The sequence below is a fragment of the Telopea speciosissima genome, chromosome 4, assembly GCF_018873765.1.
Source record: "Telopea speciosissima isolate NSW1024214 ecotype Mountain lineage chromosome 4, Tspe_v1, whole genome shotgun sequence".
Classification (NCBI taxonomy): domain Eukaryota; kingdom Viridiplantae; phylum Streptophyta; class Magnoliopsida; order Proteales; family Proteaceae; genus Telopea; species Telopea speciosissima.
Window position 1 is genome coordinate 52,529,375 of NC_057919.1, and position 22,454 is coordinate 52,551,828.

Consider the following 22,454-nt stretch of genomic DNA (forward strand, 5'->3'; position numbering starts at 1 on the left):
CGAGCACAATACCACTCACCATCATTCTATTCTTCGTCTCATTGTCTCCTCTTCTCTCTTCTTCTTCTTCTTCTAAGGATTTTCCTAGACAGCATTCTGCAAGAAGACCAGCCTCACCATTAAAACCGCTCCAGCTCTCTATCTGCGTATCACGTTCATGGAAAATCACCATTCCTGCCCCCTATTAGTTAGCCACATGAGTGGTTAAGTATCTTCTGCCTTTAAGTGTGATGAAGCAATGAATTTTGTTAATTAAATTTATGGATGATACATTTGATTGCTTGATGCTAAGACTTATAATTTTATTTCATTAAATGGATTTTATTGCTAAATCTAGTTTAGGGAATTTGTTTTTTCGATTCATCTTCTCTATTCAAGCAATGGTATTCCTGTGATTGTAATTGAAACCGATGATAATCTATAACTGACTGAACTAAGCGTGCTAAGCCAAAAGCGAAAGACGATAGTGATCGGCAAGATAGGTTATAACTAGGTCGAATTGCAATTTATCATTCTGTGGTGTCATTAGGCTTGTAGCTGTAATGGATCGTAAGTGTATGCCATAGATTAACTAATGAATCAATGTGGATACGAAACCTGAAGACAGTCTCTCTCTTTCATCTCTCAAATTGATTTTTAGTATCCCTTATAGTTAATTAAATTATTGTCTTTTTGTTTAGTTTAATCAAAATCCGAAACGACTATATTTCATCCTTAGCATTTTAGCCTTCCAGTTCTCCGTGGATTCGATCACTACTTACCACTGTTCTATTAGTTCTAATTAGGATTTATTTTTTATCACATAATGACACGATCAGAGCTATCGCCCAGTAAAAAATGACATTGCCAATCATGCTCACAATATAACATGCAATTAAAATTTCATTTTCTATTTATAAGCATGGCATCATTCCTTATCATTTGAATAATAATCATTCAATCAGTCAATTTTCATAAATCTTTCCATCGTTTATCTTTCGGTAACATTTCATTCATTTTATCATTTTTAATTTCATTTCTGTCTTAAACTTCCATCCAGCATATCTCCGTCGTACTACCGAAGTAGCTCTAGTGACAAACCACTAGAATGGGTTCAGTTGTACCATTGAATTGGCTCCAGTTACAAAACACTGGAATGGGTTCAATGATGGCATCAACACCCTTCTTCATAGGCACTTCCTGAGCACTGGGTCGTATGTTGGCTGGGCCCGTCGGCACTTAACTTTCTTTTCATTTTCATTCTTTGTTAATCATTTTCAGCCATCATTCATAGAATCTTGTACCATTTACATTCCCATTAATAACCATAAGATCATTCAACATTCAACCATATAGAGACCTAACATAGTCATATCAAGAAATCTTTACTCAATATCACCATAAACATTGCATAAACATATATGTATTCATTCTACAATATTAACCATTGATTAACAATGCTTCCTTATCAACACTTTTGCATTCCGATCGTCCAATTAAAGTCGGCCTTCCGAGGGTCCTTGTTCTTCAAAAAAAATCCCAAAACCTAGGGTTCTTAACTTGGATCCTCAAACAAGTTCAAAATCTCTTCAATCCAAGATAGGTTCTAGTGGAAAAGATCAATTGTAAAATTCTGTTATGTCACTATTTTACCTACAATGATATCAAAATACAAAATAAATACTTACAGTGCTTAATATTGAATAAGATCTGTTAGCGAGATTAGCACACCAGATATAGTAGGGAATCTGGTATATAGGGTTGGTAAGGGTAATCGGGATTCCATAGCTGTTGATGGGTGTAATTGGGACTCTATGGGTTGCTCATCCTTATCCTATCACGAGTGTTTGGTGTAATTTTCTATTTAAGAAAGAAGATCATCCTCCTCACAATCAAGAGTGAGTATAGGGATTTCCTGCTGTAGACGTAGGCTTCCAATCCTGGAAAGATGAACCACGTTAAGTCTTTCATCTCTTGCTCATTGTTTGCTTATGCGCTGATCGTGAACATGGTATCAGAGCTTTATTATGTTCTGAGTTGATTATGCTTACTACAATCTTGTCGATCTCTTCTCCTGCAGATAAGTCTTGTTCTCTCGTCTCTGTTTGTTGTTTTTTACTGCTATGGCTGCCATGGATAAACCTTCTGGTTCATCCCCTTCATCTGAGATTAATAAATCTACCAAGACTCATAATTGTCTTACATCTCTCACCCTTAATGGCCTTAACTATCTGCCTTGGGCTAGAGCTGTGACTATTGCCCTTGGTGGGTTCAAAGCTTGGCTATATTAATGGTGCCATCAAACCTCCTGATCCTACTGATCCAAAACTTAGTGAATGGCAGGCCAACGATAACTTGGTCATGTCCTAGTTATTCAATTCAATGGATCCTCAAGTATATGAAATTTTTGCTTACTCGGATACATCTAAAGCTTTATGGGATTCATTGAAAGACATGTATGGACAAGTAGAAAATGTTGCTCGTGTGTTTGAGTTACAACAAGAACTCTCACACATGGAGCAAGCTCCAAATCAATCCTTCACCGAGCATCTCAGTAATATGAAACGTAAGTGGGACGAAATGAAGTTGTATCGCCTTCCTACTGCCTCGGTTGAAACCTATGCACAACGAGAAGAGCAGGATCGAACCTTTCAATTGTTGGCAAGTCTGCGATCTGAATATGAAGACCTAAGGAGATAGATGTGAGTCCTACTCTGCCCTCTTTCGCTTTAGTTTGTGCCACAGTTCACCGAGAAGAAACTTGTCGCCATGCCATGACTTGTAATCCTAAATCTGGTAGCGAGGGGGTATCTGAAAATTCTGCCCTTGCTGCCAATGGTAGTTCTCAAGGGCAGCGGTCTTCATCCTCTTCGTCTTGTGGGCGCGGCGGTAAAAATCATGGGTGCTATCACTGTGACCATTGTACTCGTGATGGCCACACCAAGGACCACTGCTGGGTCCTTTATTCGCACCTTCGCCCAAGTACAGAGAAAGGGGTGGACACTAAAGTTCCTGATGCTAACACTGCTTCACATAATACTGCAACTTTATATTTGCATACATCTCTTGGAACTCTGGCTCAACAACTTCAATCTTTTCTGATGAAAAATGGTGGTTCCACTACGATGAATGGCGGTTCAGGACCAATTGATGCTGGTCACATGGCTCATACTTCTGGTAATATATTTTCTCTTAACACCCTATCTAAAGATTTGTTTGTTATAGATTCTGGAGCCACTCATCATGTGTGCAACTCCCCACATGCATTATCACTAATAAGTACTAATGCTGGTTCCTCTCCCATTACTGTGGCCAATGGCACTCATGTGTCGATTCAAGGGCTTGGAAACATTAGTCTATTTTCTAAATCTTTTGATGGATTATTTGTTCCCTCGTTGTCTTCTAATCTGCAATCTGTTAGCAAGCTGACCAAGGAACTAAATTGTGATGTCATTTTTTCATCGGATAAGGTAACCTTTCAGGACAGAATTTCAAGGAGGAAGATTGGTGAAGGCCGTTTTCAAAATGGCCTTTATTTTTTGGATATTCCAGGTATTGCTTTTGCAGCACAATAAAATAAAGAAACAGTGGCTCAGCTGTGGCATTGGAGATTGGGACATCCATCGGATCATGTTTTGCACTCCTTGAACCCTTCCTTTTCTATTGATTCTAGTAGTTGTCATTACTCAAAACAACACCGGTTACCCTTTTCTCATAGTATTACTACCTCTGCAGATTTATTTGACTTAGTACATTTTGATGTTTGGGGGAGAGCTCCTGTTGATTCCCGAGATGATTGTAAATATTTTGTCACTTTTATAGATGATAAGTCTCGTACTACATGGCTGTATCTACTGAAATCTAAAAGTGATGTGTTAACTGAGTTTTAAAACTTTTGTCACATGGTTCAAACTCAGTACAATGCCCAAATCAAAATCTTGCGTACTGATAATAGGACGGAATACACTAATAGACCTTTTGGGGATTTTCTTAGAACCCGTGGCATTGTTGATCAAACTTCCTGTGTTGGAACGCCTCAACAGAATGGCATCGCAGAAAGGAAAAATCGTCACTTACTTGAAGTGACAAGGGCACTCTTATTTAATGCCAATGCTCCCAAGCGTTTTTGGTCTGATGCCATTCTCAAAAGTTGTTACCTGATTAATCGCCTTCCAAGTAAGGTTCTTAATTTCAAATCTCCTATGGAGGAGCTCCTTGGCCGACCAATAAATATTTCTCATCTCCGAGTCTTTGGGAGTGTGTGTTATGTTCACTCTCAAACCAGTGGGAAACTTGATCCTCAGGCTCGTTGATGCATGTTTTTGGGTTATTCTTCGGTTAAAAAGGGCTCTAAATGTTAAGATTCCATGGCCCGAAAGGTGATTATCTCTCGTGATGTTCACTTTGATGAAACTCACATGTTCTTTCCTGGCAGGGATCAAATTCAGGGGGAGAACGATGGTGATGACTATGATTATAGTCAATTTAATGTGGAATTTGCTCCACTGCCTATTGTATCTGAATCAGCTAATGGGAATGATACCCAGGTCGATGCGGTCCAGGTTGATACTCACAAAAATAGGGATGATATGATTCAACTTGCTGGGAATGAAGGTAATATAGAAGAAACTACCCAAGAAACTACTCACGCTCCCATTGCTCCTCTTCGTCGATCTACCCAGGCCACTTAGTCGTCTGTCAGGTTACGTGACTTTTCCACATCTTATGCTACTGCCTACCCAATTCAGAATCATTTGTGCTATGATAAAATCGCACCTGAATTTAAGGCCTTTTTGGCTAAGATTGATGCCCACAGGGAGCCAAATAACTTTTCTGAGGCTAAGACCTTATCTGTATGGGTCAAAGCTATGGATGAAGAGCTCAGAGCCCTAGATAAATACCACACTTGGGACGTTGTTCCTCTTCCCAATGGAAAATACCCTATTGGGTGCCGCTAGGTCTATAGGATTAAACACAAAAGTGATGGATCCATTGAAAGGTATAATAAAGCCAGACTTGTTGCAACAGGATATACCCAAACCTATGGTGTCGACTACAAGGAAACTTTTGATCCTGTAGTTAAAATGAACACCGTCTGTGTGTTATTGTCTATTGCAATCAATCATGATTGGGACTTGTTTCAAATGGACGTAAAAAATGCGTTCCTACAAGGTGACCTTGAAGAAGAAGTTTATATGGATCTTCCCCCTCTGGCCATGCTTTAGAGAACAAACCTGGTTATGTATGCAAACTCAATAAAGCCATCAATGGATTGAAACAATCCCCGGGTGCCTAGTATGGAAAATGAAGTTCCGCTCTTCTTGCAGTCGGTTTTAAAAAGGGACAATCTGATTCTTCCTTATTTACTAGGAGAAGTAACATAGGGATTGTTGTGGTTCTTGTCTACGTGGATGATATCGTTATCACTGGTAACGATCTTCATGGAATAACCAAGCTCAAGCAGCATCTGAATGAGAAATTTGACATTAAAGACTTAGGAAGGTTGCGTTACTTCCTTGGAATTGAAATTGCTAGGTCTAGTAAAGGACTGTTTATGTCTCAAAGAAAATATGCCGTAGACTTGCTGAAAGAAACAGGGAAACTTGGAGCTAAGCCTATTGATTCTCCCATGGATTATAGTAGTAAGTTCGCTAACAAAAATAATTCGCTGCCTGACAGTGGACGCTTTCAGAGATTAGTTGGACGTTTGATCTACTTAACCATTACAAGACCTGACATCATGTATGTTGTTAGCTATGTAAGCCAATTCATGCATTCCCCCACTGAAAGGCATATGGATCTCATTGATCGTATCCTACGATACCTAAAGTCTTGTCCTAGCAGAGGAATGTGGATGAAGAAGAATGGTCACACTACAATCATTGGTTATGCAGATGCCGACTGGGCCGAATCTCCTACTGACAGAAGATCTACTACCGGATTTTGCACCTTCATTGGAGGTAACTTAGTCACTTGGAAAAGCAAAAAACAGAGTGTTGTTGCCCGCTCAAGTGCTGAAGCTGAATACAGAGCAATGGCATTAGCTACCAGTGAGTTGGTCTGGCTTCGTTCCTTGATTACAGAGCTCGGTCTAGAGTCTTCAAATCTTCCCATGAAATTATTTGGTGATAATCAGGCAGCCATACACATTGCTTCCAATCCTATCTTCCATGAGAGAACGAAGCACATAGAAGTTGACTGCCACTTTATTCGTGAAAAGATCCAAGCCAAGGTCATTAAAACTCAATATACTCAGAGTAAAGATCAACTTGCTGATATGTGTACCAAGGCCTTATCTGGAGGAATCTTTCAAAATATGCTATCCAAGTTGACCTCTGAAGACATCTTTGCTCCAACTTGGAGGGGGAGTGTTAGCGAGATTAGCGCACCAGATCTACTAGGGAATCTAGTATATATGGTTGGTAAGTGTAATCGGGATTCTATAGCTGTTGATGGGTGTAATTGGGACTCTATGGGTTGCTCATCCTTATCCTATCAAGAGTGTAATCCTTGTTGTAATTTTCTATTTAAGAAAGAAGATCACCCTCCTCACAATCAAGAGTGAGTAGAGGGATTTCCTGCTGCGGACGTAGGCTTCCAGTCCTAGAAAGTTGAACCACGTTAAGTCTTTCGTCTCTTGCTCATTGTTTGCTTATGTGCTGATTGTGAACAAGATCAGTGGATACTGAAAGCTAACATCTAAGTATTTATTTCATAATAAGACCATACATCCTGAAACCCCTCCTATCATAGAGTTCCAAACATTTCAAAAACATCATTCTAACTAAGACAGAATTGGAGTCATCAACTTGTAAAAATCATAAATCCATTTTCCAGAATTAAAATGTCTTCATTCTTTTTCAATATTTTGTAGGACTCGTTATAGTTCATTCAATCCAAAAATTAGATCAAAATTCAAAGTATAAGTCCCTCGTACACCTCTCTCAATCTCGTGTACAAAAAACTACCCTCACAGTGACCTGTCTGTGAGCACGAATTTATAAACATGTCAAATGAACTTATTTCTTAATGAAATTTTCAGGAGATAATATTAACACATATATACACTCCCAATAATTATTTAAGACCATGAATCAATCCCTAACTATGGTAAATAACATGAACAATCTTGGGCTACTGTCCTGTCCAACCCAGAAATTTCGGAAACAAGAAAAATCAGTTACTTTCTCTCTCATCACCTCTTGTATCCGAATTTTCCATGCTTCTCAACCATGATTTAAATTACAAAAACAGCAATATAACAAAAATAATGTATGCCTTAACCAATATAAAATTCATAATGTTTTCTCAAGCATCACAGCCCTATTTTTCCATCCCATTTATGAAATTTTCTCTCAAGAGACTACAAATCAGAATTCAAGGATGGAAAACCTACCTTGTTGAAGAATACAAAGTCTTGATCCTAGCTTTGGCCCTTCACTCCATCATACTCCAAGTTCCAATCTTTAATTCAGCCTTGGAAATCTTCTCACAAAATCCTAAAATTTGAACACTCAAACCCCCTTCCACGATTTTCCTTCCCTGTCTTTTCTTTTTCTTGTTTTTCTTTCTCTTCTCTCTTTCTTAGATTGACTCTCTCTCTTTTTAAAAATGACTCTCTCTCTCTCTCTCTCTTTCTTAGATTTATCTCACTTAAAATCTCCCTTATGCCCCTCCATTATCTTCTTCTGTCCTATTTTATCTCCTCATTAATTTATATCTTACTTGAAATCTCCCTTATGCCCCTCCATTATCTTCTTCTTTCCTATTATATCTCCTCATTAATTTATACCTTACTTGAAATCTCCCTTATGCCCCCACTTAACTCTTCTTTTTTCCTTTGTAACTTTCCCATTAAACCTTCACTTAACTCTTCTTTTCCTTTTGTAACTTTCCCATTAAACCCACACTTAAACTCTTTTTTTCCTTTTGTTCACAACCTATACTGAATTAGTATTTGGAATCTTTCTAGTGAGTTTCCTATAATGTCCTTGTTTCCCTATTTCATTGAATCAAAAAGTAACTCACAAAGAACCAATATGAGCCAAATAGTAAACCATGAATCAAATAGTGAATCAAACATATATTTCATACACTTTAAACCATAGTCTATAATTATAAATCATAGTATATAAAAATGTACCCCATCGTGTATAAAATCAATACAAAGTCTATATAAATAGATCAAGGGTTATAAAATTATATAAATACCCTTATATGGCTATACATGACTTACATCATATTCATGCTTATAATTCATTATAAAACATGCAAAAATCATAATTACATGAAATCTTACCATAAATTAACAATATCAACATGAAAATCGATTCCCTACCATCCAGTCTAGTCATACAAAAAAGTAAGACAGTAAACCAGTACTAAAATAAAATTCTTGGGTCGGGGTATTACATAAACTATACATATCTTTCTTAACTACTTCTCCTAGGGTCATTTTAGGCCTATCCCTAGCTCTTTTAACTCCTTCAATCAAAATAAATTCACACTTCCATACTGCTACATCCTAAGGCCTCCATTGAACATAGCCATGCCACCTCAAACGACTATCACAGAGCTTATCCTGAATCGGGGCAATTCCCAAGTCAACTCTAATCTGGTCATTTCTTCTAGTTTTGCTGCACATCCATCTCACACTGTGTAATCTTGATAACTCCCATGTGGTTATGTTTTAAAATTGGCTATATTTTAGAAGTGTAAAATTTTGTCTTGTTCTATCTGGATACATGTTTAGAAATATCCTTATATATATACTAAGTTGAAGTTCTCTTGTCTCAAAAGTTTTATTTTATTTCATGCAAAACCCCATTGCATGTTTCTCCTGTTTTCCTAGCCTAGATTTTGGATAACATATGTCCTCAACTGTGTAATGAAGTTTTTGTTATTCTCACATGATCAGATGATCTCTTTTAGGAAATTAAGTGCCAATGTGATGTAGATCGAAGCATGAAGAAGACCAAGGGGGAGAAAAAAAGTTATTGTTCACGTGAACAGTGATTTGGGGGTTGATATGAACTCAAATTTGTTAATGTGAATCTCACTGTTATTTAGCCGGAGAGGACTTAACTTGGTTGTACTTAGGACTAGGTTCCAAAGGATGGTAAAGGCTCAAATGTGCACCTAGGGTCCAACCATGACTAGTAACTTTTGTTCCCAAAATTTAACCAGGAATCTGGTGATTAAACTCATTGAGGTCTTCGATAATTTTTCTTTCCAGAAGTGTAATTGAGAAGTTTGACAATTCTTCTCATACTTCAACTGAAGACTTTGACAATTCCATCTCGGAGATGGGCTGAAAATTTTGACGGTTTTATTAAAAGAGAATTGGAAATTTTTTGCCCCCATGGTCTGATTGATTATTGTTCCCAAATTTTTTTCTTGCAAGATCTTGGGCCAATGCCTCCTTTCTCTTTTTCTCTTTTTTTTTTTTTTTCCCCTTTTTGAACTCTCATTTTTTGCTCTTTTTTTTTTCTTTTTGAACTTTCTTCTCTTTTTTTTTTTTGGAGGTTGGCGCAATGTTAGTTTCAGGAACAAAGTTTTTTCCTTTTTTCATTAATGGGGAGGGTATTGCCCTTCTGATTTCAACCCGAGGACTTCTTTCGGTTAGACCCTAGAAGCTGATGGGACATTCAACAAGCAGGAGAATGTATGGATAATAAGTTGTAGATTGACCAAGATGAGTTTTCTGAAGAAAAGAAGAAAAGGCTAAGGCACAATAGGGGGACTAGCGGATTTTGTAGTCTTAGGATTTTTCTGGGATATCTGACGGCCAAAGAAGGCCTCTCTTAATGGGCTTTACAAGATTAAATCTTCACCTAAGCTTCCGGCTCATTGGAAGGGGATCAGATGTATGGAAAGCTCAAGATCTTTGACCAACAAGACTTTGACATCAAAAAAGGGCAATGGATTTTTTTTTTTGGGCCAACAGTCCATGAAATAATCTCAAAATACTATTTGGATTAAGACAAAAAGCAAAAAAATTGAATAGATGGAAAAGAAACATATTCATTGATCACTATGAAAAACACAGCGAATGAGACTACAGAAGGAAATTTGACAGAAAAAGAACCTAAAGACCTAAGGGATGCGGACCCGATAATGTCTTCAGTGTGACCCCATCTACTCAAGAGTAATGTACTGTTGCTTCCTCATCACTGGACCATGCAGTCTGTACCATTAACAAGTGTCCTTCTAACCGGAGCTGGGTGCTGGAGCCATTTTAAGTTAGCCAGCAAGACTGATGCTCATCAAGTTATTAATTGTAGTTTAACGCCTTTGGGCGATAGCTCAATCTTTCCAACATCTAGCAAATCCTGAATTGCGTGTTTGAGATGTATGCACTTATCAGTCCGATGACCCTTCTGGTTATGATAATGGCAATACAAGTTAGGCTTATTCCATTTTGGTAGAGGATCACTGATTGGTCACTGAGGAATTGTATCTATGAGTCCTCCCTACTTCAGTCTACCAAAAAGAAATGTCAGTGACATGTCCTTTAAGTCTGAGAAATGCCTCTTGGGTACTCGTGGTACTAGTGGACTTGTCTTAAATCTTCCATCATCCAATAAATCTTGGATGGCATGTTTGAGTGTAATGCATTAATCAGTAGGGTGCCCCTTCTGAGTGTGATAATCATAGTACTGATCCGAGTCATACCAAGATGGTGTAGGATCTTTGATCGGTCGTGGAGGAACCATGCCTAAAAGCTTTAGTTTCTTCAATTCAGCATATACAAGAAACCTAACCATACCCAGCTCGGTAAACTACCGTTGTCACTTTAATATTGGTTGTGACGGTGAATCAGACTGCATCACCCTTGGAGATGATACTGAAGCACAGGCGTTCATACGCAAATGCATACTCATTGATCTTTTCTTCAGGCTTTACTCCCGACCCAGTACCGAGTGACGATCTTGATCCTGTGAGTTCATGAATGTCTTGTCTTCAGTATGCTTCCTTGCAATCATGGACGCCTCGAGAGCCTTAGAGTACTGGTAGTTCAAACAATCATGACATTTCCCATATAGTTCCTCCCAAACTGTCTCTATCTGCTCTACTTCCATTGGGAAACCCCCCACTTTTACGGCTTTCTCTTTGAACTTCATGATGAAATTGGAGAACCCTTCAGTCGGGCCTTGCCTTAGTATCCCTAACTCTTGGCGAGTGGTACGAGTTTCTAGAAAGAACACCCAGTCTATTTTGGGTTTCTCGTGAATCGTACCCTTTACAGTAACTTCTAACTTCTCAACTCCTTCCCTCATCTTATGCTCCCTTTTGGCTTCAAGATACTTCTAAGGTGCGTTGATCGCGACATCTTCTCCTTTTCCCATCATAATCCTGGTGGGTACCCTAGACATTGACGGGGTTGCCTTGGGAGTCATAGGTTGAGCATGCTCTGGCTCTCTGAAAATGGGTGTTGTGTCTCCTTGGGACATGTCTTGTACTGTTTGCAAGATTGGCACCATAAGCTATCTCATCTCTACCGTCTCAGCCTATAACTGATCTTGCCAATCTAACTGCACTTCAGGTGAACACTGCCTATTGAATCCATGGTGTTACTATCTGGGAAAAGCTTGACCGGATTCTGCGATGTTGAGTGGAGAAAGGGAAGTTCTCAAGACCTCTGGATTGGATCAAACCAATTTAGGTAAGCCTATCGTTATAATGGACCCATGCGGGTAACAAGAAACTTCTTTTATGCGAATTATGCTTTACATAAGTCAGAGAGAATTATTTCAGGATCCAAAAGGAATTCACTTGATTGTAGAAGTCTTTTCTTTTATTTTTTGTTTTTTGTTTTACCATACTTATGTACAAACAATATATACATGAAATATATACAAACAAAGTTCATATGATGGTCTCAGATACCATCACATGAGGAAAATCCAAAATGGTTTGGACAAAAATATCCTAATGGTATATTTATGATAATGTAGAGTGCCTTTATCACGGGACAATTTGAACTCTATCATTAGACATGTCATGCCAAATAACAGCATGCTACTATGTCGTAGGATAATCCGAGTTCTATTTAGGCACACTCTATTATGTAAAGTGTACCATTGAGAATCTTGGACCAAAACCCAAACATCTACAAGATTAGCTTGTGGCGTACCCTAATCATATATGGTCTAATATCCTACATGATGCATACTATTAGGTAGGCTGATAGGATAAAAAAATGTCACCCTTGACAGAACCGATATATCTGTCGTTTACGTGAGTCATGGGTATGTGGCTCTTTTAATATACCTAGGGATTAGATCAGTCAGTCTCAGAATGATCAAAATAATGCCTTTTTTGAGTATCTAATGTACCCCACAACACACTAATGACCATCCTCACTTATGATTATAAATCTATACAATAAATATCAAGGGGTGTGGCTTTGTCATGAATTACCCATGACTACACATGGGGTCCAACGACTAACCATGGGGTTGAATGTGTTCCCATGCCATGTGTGTGTACATGAAAGTGGTGCAGGAAGCAGCTATCATCCGTTCTCAGACTACTTAGTATGAGGTGCCCCACCTCCCCAGGGGTAGAGGCACAACAGAGAGTACCCTCGTCGTTTGATTTCACTTTGAATATGATGCATGATGTAGTTAGTACACAAAAAAAGGCTAGCCAAACATGTTATCATATAAACAATGCATAAGGGAGAGTATTCTTGCATTTAACAAGAGCATCTAGTGTTAAAAGCTTGACACGTCCCTAGCGGAGTCGCCACTATAAGTACCGCGGTCCTCGTGAGGGAGGTGGAGGTTTCCTCGGCCTTATGGCAACAAAAATTGCCTTTCATGGATTATCACGTATCATTTCGATATATCATCATGGGGATTGGGGTCATGCTTTATAAATTAAAATAAATGGAGTCGCCACCTAGGATTTGGACCTAGGATCCAGTAGGTGTAGCCCCATTCGGGATTAGCGGAAAGGGCTACGTGATTCCATATGGTCTGGTCAGATATTCGGGGTAAGTGGTCAAGTTACGAGAGTGGGAAGGTATTAGGCACCCACCTCGCCCGGGTAAGCCGGTCTTTCTACTAGATGCAAGATTTTAAAAGTTCTCCCGTAATAATATGTCCTATACAAACATGCAAGGCTAGATTATGATGCACTAAACATGACAAAGAAAGGAAAAAGTCATTTACTATGTACACTAAAGTGAACTACTTTAATGGTCTACATTGTGCCAAAAATAATAAGAAGGAAAGAGACAAATACCTGTCAAGCAATAAAAGAAATGAATGAAAATGTACCAAATACGAAATATGCGATGTCCCTCGGCTCAGGTGGAGATGGATGGTCGGCTTGCCTCTCTTTTGTCGGACAGAGTAAGGACTATATGAGATGAGTTTCGTTACTCAAACTTCGGGCAGAGCAACGACTATATAAGGGATTCTCGTTATTTGTATACAGATAGAATAACAGCTGGGATGAAGGCTTCTTCGTTGTCCGTATGCAAATAGAATAATGACTGGAAGAGGTAATTAGTAGGATCACTTCTTAGGCGGGGTAATCGAAGGATCTAGAGTGATTCCCTACTCTCGAAAGAGACAAACTGGGGAAGAGGATCTTTTCCTTCTTATTTTGGGTAATCGAAGGATTTACCCGAGACTAAGGAGGATCCACACTCGAAATGGCTTCAAAGGGGGTAAAAAGACCAAGAAAATGGACTGGGACCCTCTCCCCCACACTCCTTCTTCATGAAAAGGAGGGAGGTACCCATTAATCACAGTGCCGTGGAAGGCCTTCACGACACCGTGGAAGGCCTTCACGACACCGTGGAAGGGGTTTCCACGGCACCGTGGATGACGTCACCAAGATGACATTTGTCCTTTTCCCCGGTGCCGTGTGGATCTCACGCGATGCCGTGGAAGGCCTTCCACGGTGTCGTGGTAATCTTCATGATGTGGTGCTTAATGTGTGACATCACCAAGCACTTTTGGGATCTAAATGGGCTTCTTTTGGGCTTTTTTGGGTCTGTTTGGGCCTATTTGGCTCTTTTCTTGGGCTTTAGGGGTTTTTTGGGATTTTTCAAGGGTGTGAGAGTAAGATGGCTTTGGTGTTTGGGGTAAAAGTCCTTCTCGAGAGAGGTACCGATATCTATCCGAGTCTGATTATCATCATCATCGGGGGGGGTGACAAAATTCAGTGTCTACAGGAATCACCACCTAGGATAAGAGCCTAGGACCCAATTGGTGTAGCCCTGTGAAGGACTACGAGATTCTGTTTGGTCTGGTCAGAGATTCGGGGTAAGTTGTTAAGTTACAAGAGTGGGAAGGTGTTAGGCACCCACCTCACCCAGTTAAACCGGTCTTTCTACTAGATGCTTGTTTTCGAATATTCTTCCTTTTATGAATGTCTTATACCCACATGCTTGGCTAAATAATGATGCATAAACTGTTTAAATAAATTAAACTATATTACACTAACTACTATGTACACTACAAAGGAATACTTGACTGACTACATTGTGCCCAAATTAAAAATTAAGAGTACAAATATATACTTGTATGCTTGAAACCAATGCAACTATGGAAAATATAATGCGAAAGGCATCCCCTGGTTCAGGTGTAGACAAATGACTGACTTTGCCCTTTGTCGGATAGAGTAACGGCTTTCAAAAACTAATTTAGGATGATTCCAATAGAGTAAGGACGTCACGGGAATTTAGGAGTTGAGTACTTGGTTATTGGACAAAACGGCTACACCATGGAGGGTTTTTGAGAATCGGACGAAAAAGGGATCGAAGAAGTTGGGTTTGGGCAACCCGGACTTCGGACAAGGGGACAAGGCTTGAAGGCTGGGAAACAGGAAGGGGGAAGGGCCCCGAAACAAGGAAACTGGAAAAAGGGTGAAAACTGGGCTTTGGGGAGCTCTCCTCTCTTTGAAACTTAGAATGTGCAAATGAGGGGGGAAAGGGGGCTATTTATATGTAAAAATGGGCTCTACGGCTCTGCTGCTCCCGTCTGCAGTGCCGCCTAGCGGGGCTGCACCTATCTGTGGTGCCGCACTAGACTATCGTGCTTGCATTCGTGATGCTACCACGCGTGCGGTTCACGCTTCATAGGGTCTTATAAATTATTTTTAGGGACCGCCATGGTCGGGGAAGGTGAGCAGTACCTCCTTTAGCATTTGATAAAAGGGTCTTGTAAATTATTTTTAGGGATATCGGGGGTGATATGGCTTATATGCGGGCGGGCAAGAGTCCTTGGGGTCCGTTGTCAATCATCTATGTCCAGTTGTCGTCATCGCTGGGAGTGGTGACAAAATTCAGCGACTATAGGGTGTATGATTGAACTACACTATGGAATTTGACACGTAGTTAATCTAGACCATGTCCTCTCTATTCATGTGTGGGAATAGATACATTATTTATCGACATGGCAAAGTAGATGCCCTATTTTTTTTTTTGGGAGAAGCAAACTAGATGCCTTGTGAGGTTTGAAAACTAACTCTTGTAACAATAATATTTCATTTTAATATATTTTTTTCTTTTATTGACAAAAAGATGATTAAAAATTAGACTGTTGTTATTTTATATATATTTCTTGCCAAAATACATGGCCTTGGTTATGGCTAATTATGAAAGCAACATTGAGTTATACAAGTTTAGAACTGATCTAGCAAGTGGTTTTCCTACTATGATATAAGGGTGTCAAATTGGAACCAAAACTAGACCTGAACCGAACCGAATAGAATTTGGTTACAATTTGGAACTGAGGAACAGAACCAAGGAGGGACTTGGTTACTTTCTGGATCCAACATAGGAACCGGAGGTTAGAACCAAAACCAAACCGAATTTGGGTATCAATATATTATAGTACATTAATATAGTATAATACTAATACATATAAAATATAGTTCATATATACAGGTGTTCGTTTTAGTGGTTTCAAGATCTCTACGGATTAACTCTATCTCAGTGTTGTATGAGTATTGGTTCTTGAAGGCCTTTATTATGTTGTCCTAAGTGTGGGTTTGGGAGGAATCTAAGGACATTGGTCATCTCAAAGCAGGCCCGATCAAGACATCTGAAATGCTTGGCCCATTTGCCATTATGAAAAATTCATGATTTTCATCTGACGTATGTAAACCCTGAGGTGGGCTCATGGGTCACCGGTTTCATCAAACTTCTCGAATTTCCACTTGAAACCCTTGGGTAAATGTGCTTTAGGGAAGAAACAAGGTCCCTCAGAGTCTATCATCTGGTCGTCTACCCCTTTGACATTCTTAATAGCATGTCTAGTTTCTCGACCTTCTGTCTCAAGAGTCTGGTTTCAATGGTCTTGACCGATGGTTGTGGTCCAGAAGTAATGACTACTTCCTTTAGAGCCAAATTGGGGTTGAGTAATGAGCCTCCATGGATTCGTGTACGCCTCTGGTCCAAACTGGTTTGCGGTGCCATCAGTGTGATGATGCTCAGCACTAGCTTAGTTACTTGGCCAACTATAAGTTGCATCTGAGCTTTCAACTCTCCCATGTCTATTCCATTGTTCTCAGTATCACCCATTTCCAATTCAGGGGGACTCGAAACGCGAACTAGCATCCTCCCAATTCTAGCCCAACTAGTTGTAGAACTGGTATCCTGTCATCCCGAAGTAATGGTTTCTAGTTAGAATAGGGCCACGATTAGACCAAAAGGGGAATTTGGGAAAACCTAGGCCTATGGCAAACCTCGTACCCCATCAACGTTACTCTAAAGGAAGTATGATATGCAATATGATGCGCAGACAATTTCACGACAAGCACGCAAATCCTAAACATGGGTTAGTAAGTGTAGGCACTAAGTTGATCAAGTTCTAGATTGGTCCATACATCGAGGGTCACATATTAGTGAAGCGGGCCCAAGATAAGATTATGAATAATCAAGCCGGTTAAGAACAAGGCCAACAAACCTCGTACCCCATGAATGTCACTCTAAAGGAAGTATGATATGCAATATGATGTGCAGACAATTTCACAACAAGCACGCAAATCCTAAACATGGGTTAGTAAGTGTAGGCACTAAGTTGATCAAGTTCCAAATTGGCCCATACATCGAAGGTTGCATATTAATGAAGCGGGCCCGAGACAAGATTATGAATAATCAGACTGATTAAGAACAAGGCCAATAAAGTGTTGATTTGGTTCTCAAACAATGTTATAGTTAGTGTGTCATCACCGAAGCGTTGGGCTCTAAATCCTTACATGATGCATGTTGGTTAAAGGACAATAGGATAAAATAAGGGTTCCCTTAGCAAGGTGCTCCTATATACCTCTCACCACTCCTACAAGTAAGATGATCAAACAGTACGACAGTGCAAGCCTTTTTAATACACCCGAAAGTACAGTGCTATGAGTTATGGTTTCACCAAGGAGAACCCGCATGTCTACACACCGGGCCCAGTGTTACACCATGAGGTGTAAGAAATGGGATTAATCCATGTGCTTTTGGCATGATCAACGGTGTGTGATAGTGTATGCAAGACATGATGCAAGTTAGTGCATAGAAATTAGCATCCAAAAGCACACAGTAAAAGAAAAAGCAAGTTATAACACTACAACATATATGTCAAGCACATAAAAAGTCTGACCTATTTTATACAAGTAAAAGTATTCCCTAGTGGAGTCGCCATTGTGAGGACCAATGACATGGCGGGGGATCGCCATGTGTCCTCTACCTCATCCCTCTTTGAGGGGAAAAAGAGAGGTGAATTAATGTAATGACTCTCATGAAATGCTCTTTTGGGGATAAAAAGTCCATTAATCTGGGTATGGGTCAAGTTACAGTCCGGGGAAGGTATTAGACACCCTAGTCCATTCGAACTTATCGGTCTTTCTATTGCTAGGGAGGAAAGGATCATAACATGCTTTTTGGGATGGTAATGTAAAGTACAAAGAATACACTAAAAAAGGTAAGGTACAGAAGAAAGTGAAGGAATACATACTCGAAGGTTCGACTACAAAATAAGGGTTAGTGTACAAAAAAGTAAAGTAAAGGACTTCGAAACCTATGTGACCTAAGCATGATCAACACTAAACTAAGCATGATAGAATAATGAGTGCATGAAAATAAGGGAACAACAACTTAATGTACATGCATGGCATGGAGAGGATGGGCGTGGCATATAAATACATGTAAAATTTATAACATGAATGCAAGCATGAGGGAGTCTTAGACTACAAGGGATAGGGATCATGGATCAATGCATGCATGCAAAATAGATAAAACAAAGAGGGGGACGTGTGACCACCATCTAAAGAGATGGGATCACACTCCACTGAAGATGCAAAATAGATAAGTAAAGTAAACAATAAAACTCGATTGAAGTACTCTAACCAAAGAGGAAGAGGTCACCTACCTAGTTAGAAGGAGATCGAAAGCTGGAGATGTGGAGGTTTCCCTTTTGTGACTCAGGAGATATGTACGGAAGCAAGTATCGCCACTTGTGGTGGTTTCTCTTGTCTCCTTGTAAGCGTCACTTTATTGTCAAGCATTGAAATCCCGGGGTAAGTGACTCTAAGCTATGATTTTGAAGCTTCAAGTGATGGATGCTCAACAGGCAATGGAGGCAGTAGACTAAGGCCAAGTGGAGGGCCGAAGACTAGAGGCTCAAGGGCAATTGAGTGGGGGAGCTGAATTGGACATCAATTCAGTAGCAAGGGATTCTAGGACCCTCCTCAACATGAGAAGGGGTGTATTTATAGATGTAGAGGGTTGTGTGCACTCCTAAATTCGTGTAAGGATGTTAGTCTTGATCCAGATTTTCGAAAAGGGTTGTCTTTGCATCGACAATGGGTGTTTGATCAAGGCAATGTCAAATGGGATGTGGACAAGTGTTTAGTTGCCTTAGGAAATGTTTCTTGGGGCAAAGGAAGCCAATATACACATCCAAGTTACCAAAATTGGGCTTGTTCGTGAAAGGAATCGAAATCGAAGCTAAACATGGCAAGTTTGGGCCTCAACTAGGGTCGAGTCGACATCGAAGAGGGGTAAGGTCAACATCGAGTGGCTGTCGATGAACAATACTCGACATCAAGGGAAATGGCTTAGCTATTGGTGTAAACATTATGAATGTCAAGGTAAGTTTGAAAGTAGGAATGCTCTACTTGACAGTTAATAGGAATATGTCAATGTCGATGGAAGGTTGGGTCATTGTCGACTCGGGGTCTCTGAGTGTCGACCTGAACTTTGGTGTCGACATCGAAGGATTGGGCTGTTTGGGCCAGGCTAGTTCCAAGGGGTCTAGGTTAGGGCTAGCCTTTCTAGAGGATCTTAGAGGGCTTGGAGGCTCTGGTTTGGGCTCCGGCACAGAGAATCGATGATCGGTAAGCGGACTCGGGCAATACACACTAATGCTACATCCACAGATACAACAACTCTATGCCTTGGAGGGTGCTTATCCTCGCCACGGGGAACCTCTAGGGAAAAATACAAAATGAGGTGTCTGCACGCCACCTCTGCTAGCTTACCTATAAATACGTGGAGGAATCCCCAAGTAAAGGATCAAACACTCATCATCCTAGTTTTACAGTTACTCCATATCCCTTTATTTTTTGGATGAATAAAAATTTCATTAAACCAAAAGAGATAAAACCTTGAAGGGGATACAAATATGAGGCTAAAAAACCCCGAAAGCACAAAGAGACAACAAAATACAACCTGAGAGTAAAATTCCAAGAGGATACAATATGCCTATTCCTTTAGGAATCTATGAATCGAACAGGAACTACTAAAAGTTTGGTTTTGATGTTGAAGGAGATGGAATCCCAAATCTGATTAAAGGATATGGATTTGGTAGTCCACCTTCTAAAATTTCTTTCATACCAAATGTGATGAATTATAGTACTTAAAGCCAGTTTATCCACTCGATCACTGAAGGAAGAACCACCAAAAGTCACATCCACCCAGATCCATTCTCTATGGAAAGGAAGAATTTGCCTCCTTGCCAGCCAGCAACGAGCAAGAACCCAAGTCCAGATCTTAGAGGAGAAAGGGCATTTAAAGAAGAGGTGATCAATATCCTCCTAGCTAGTCCAACGAAGAGTGCAGCAAGGGGACACTGGAATGTGTCTATTGATGAAGAAAGCATGTGAAGGAAGGCAGTTTCGAAGGGCATGCCAAAGAGTGAAGCTATAACTGGGGATGTGACTTTTGAACCAAACAACATTGCTTCAAATGACTATATCTCCATGAGCTCAAACGAGATTCCAAGCAGATTTCAAACTAAATAAGCTAGACGGAGAAGTTGTCCAAGTAGTGATGTCACCTCTTCCAAGGGGGCCTACAGAGGTGAGGAAGAGTAGCCAAGATAGGATCGAGGACATGAGGAGAGGGGGAGGGGGATTCCATCTAGATTCTCTGATGATATGTGAGACCATGGCAGATCTGTCAGAGCCCAAATTATAGATAGTTTTATCTCACACCTCAAGAAGAAGCACACCAGCCGGATGCCAGTTATCCAACCAAAGCCTAGTAGAGGCCCCATCATCAATCAAAGTAGAAATGAAGCATTGAACAAGGGGCCTAAGAGTCACAATCCTTCTCCAAACACAGGAAGCATATGAGGGGATAGGGACAATCCATATGGAGTCTTTTCTAAGGTATGTTTGCTCTGATTTCCTACTAAATCGCAAGACATAAGACACAAGGGCATAGGAGATTACTGGAGGAACTCTCTGATGCTTAAGTCAGTCCTTGAAGCAACGATAAGGGATATAGAATTGGGGATACCCGAGTTTGATACCTAGTACCTAAAACCATGGGTTTGTTGGATACATACATGATACATTACATTAATTGTAGCAGTAGGCATGAATGCGTCACAGAGATTCATGCATGTGAATGAGAAAGAATTGGGACTTACGTATAGGCTTGTAAACAGATCGGATTTGGCTCGGATACGGATCAGATGTGATCAGATCTGGATATTCCTTCGCCGGATATAAATACCTCTAAATGGATTTGGATGCGGATCGAATTCGGATTTTCGACCATCCTTTTACATCTCTGCCTTGTGTGGCTTGGACCTTCCTCCCCCTAGTAGAGACAATTCACTCTCAATCCATATCTCTTAGATCATGATTCTCTTTTCCTCATATTCTAGAATGTGTTGAATCTTCAAAAACCTTCAAGATCATTATTTACTTAATTTTTTGATATTAAGTATTCAAAATTTTTTTTCTAGACTGATTTTTATTGGAGTATTCAGATTTTTTCTCAGATATCTCGAAACAAAAACAGATGTCCCTAAACGGATATGGATGTGGATGGAATTCGGACTTTCAGTTATCCATTTACATCCCTACTTACGCGAGAGAGAGAGTTAGTTGGGACACGTGTGAAACTCTGAATGTGTTAGAAAGATAAAGGACCAGAGTTTTTTTTTTGTTAAACATGATGAACTTGTTGGGAGTTGGGAAGAGAGAGAAAGAGTGCATGGGAGTTGGGTATGACACTTGGGCTAATAAAAGCTAATGTCAGTCAGTCAGTGTATTGATGCAAACATATCTCTCATGTGTAGCATAAAATTAATTTATTATTTATTTCAATCTTTTTTCATTTGTTTATTTCATTTGGTCATTTCACTTTATTTTTATTTTTCCAAACGTAACCATCCTAGTTACATGAATAACAACTCATATTTTAAACAGGGATAAAAAAAGGTTTACAAAAGGTCAAATTCCCATTCATTTAACTGTTTAGTATTTAACTATTTATGGGAAATGATAAGATTCATACCCATTTAAAAAAATATGTTTATCTTAGAAAGACAAAAAGTTAGATTACAACTTCTTAGTTTTTCTACCAAAAAAATAAATAAATAAATAAATAATTCTTAGTTCATGACTTTGGTTACAATAAAATTTTTCTAAATTTAATTAAGGAGAAAGAATGTTATCTAGTTGTGTGCGGTGCATAGGCCTGCGCTTAGACATAAGGTCGTCAGAAATGATCGTCGTGCCCAATGGAAAGGCAAAAATTCTTGAGGGCGTAACTATCATTTTGCGCAACCCTATGTCTGAGCGTAGGGGCCGCGTACTTCATGCGACCAAGTAGCGTTCTTTTTCTCATTTAATTAATTGTCATATTTAGTGCATAGTTAGAAAATCAGGTTTTTTAACTCCACTCGTTTTTTAAGAAAAAACTGGTGACTTGGCCTTGTAAAACCCAGTCAAGACGAGTGATGTTTTTTAAAATTTTAATGTAATATGTAATAAATATAATAAATATATATATAGTAAAAAAAATACAGAATCATATAGGAAAACCAGAAGAAAAAATAATAATTAAGGAATCACGTATCAATGCATTTTGAGTTTATACCATTGAACAAGAGAAGGGAGTCGAGCAGTTGAAGGTTTCTTACTATTTTAGAATATGAATTTATTGTTTTACTCAACTAAATTTCTATGTGAACCAACTTTATGTTTTTTTTTTCGTATGTGAACCAATTTTGATT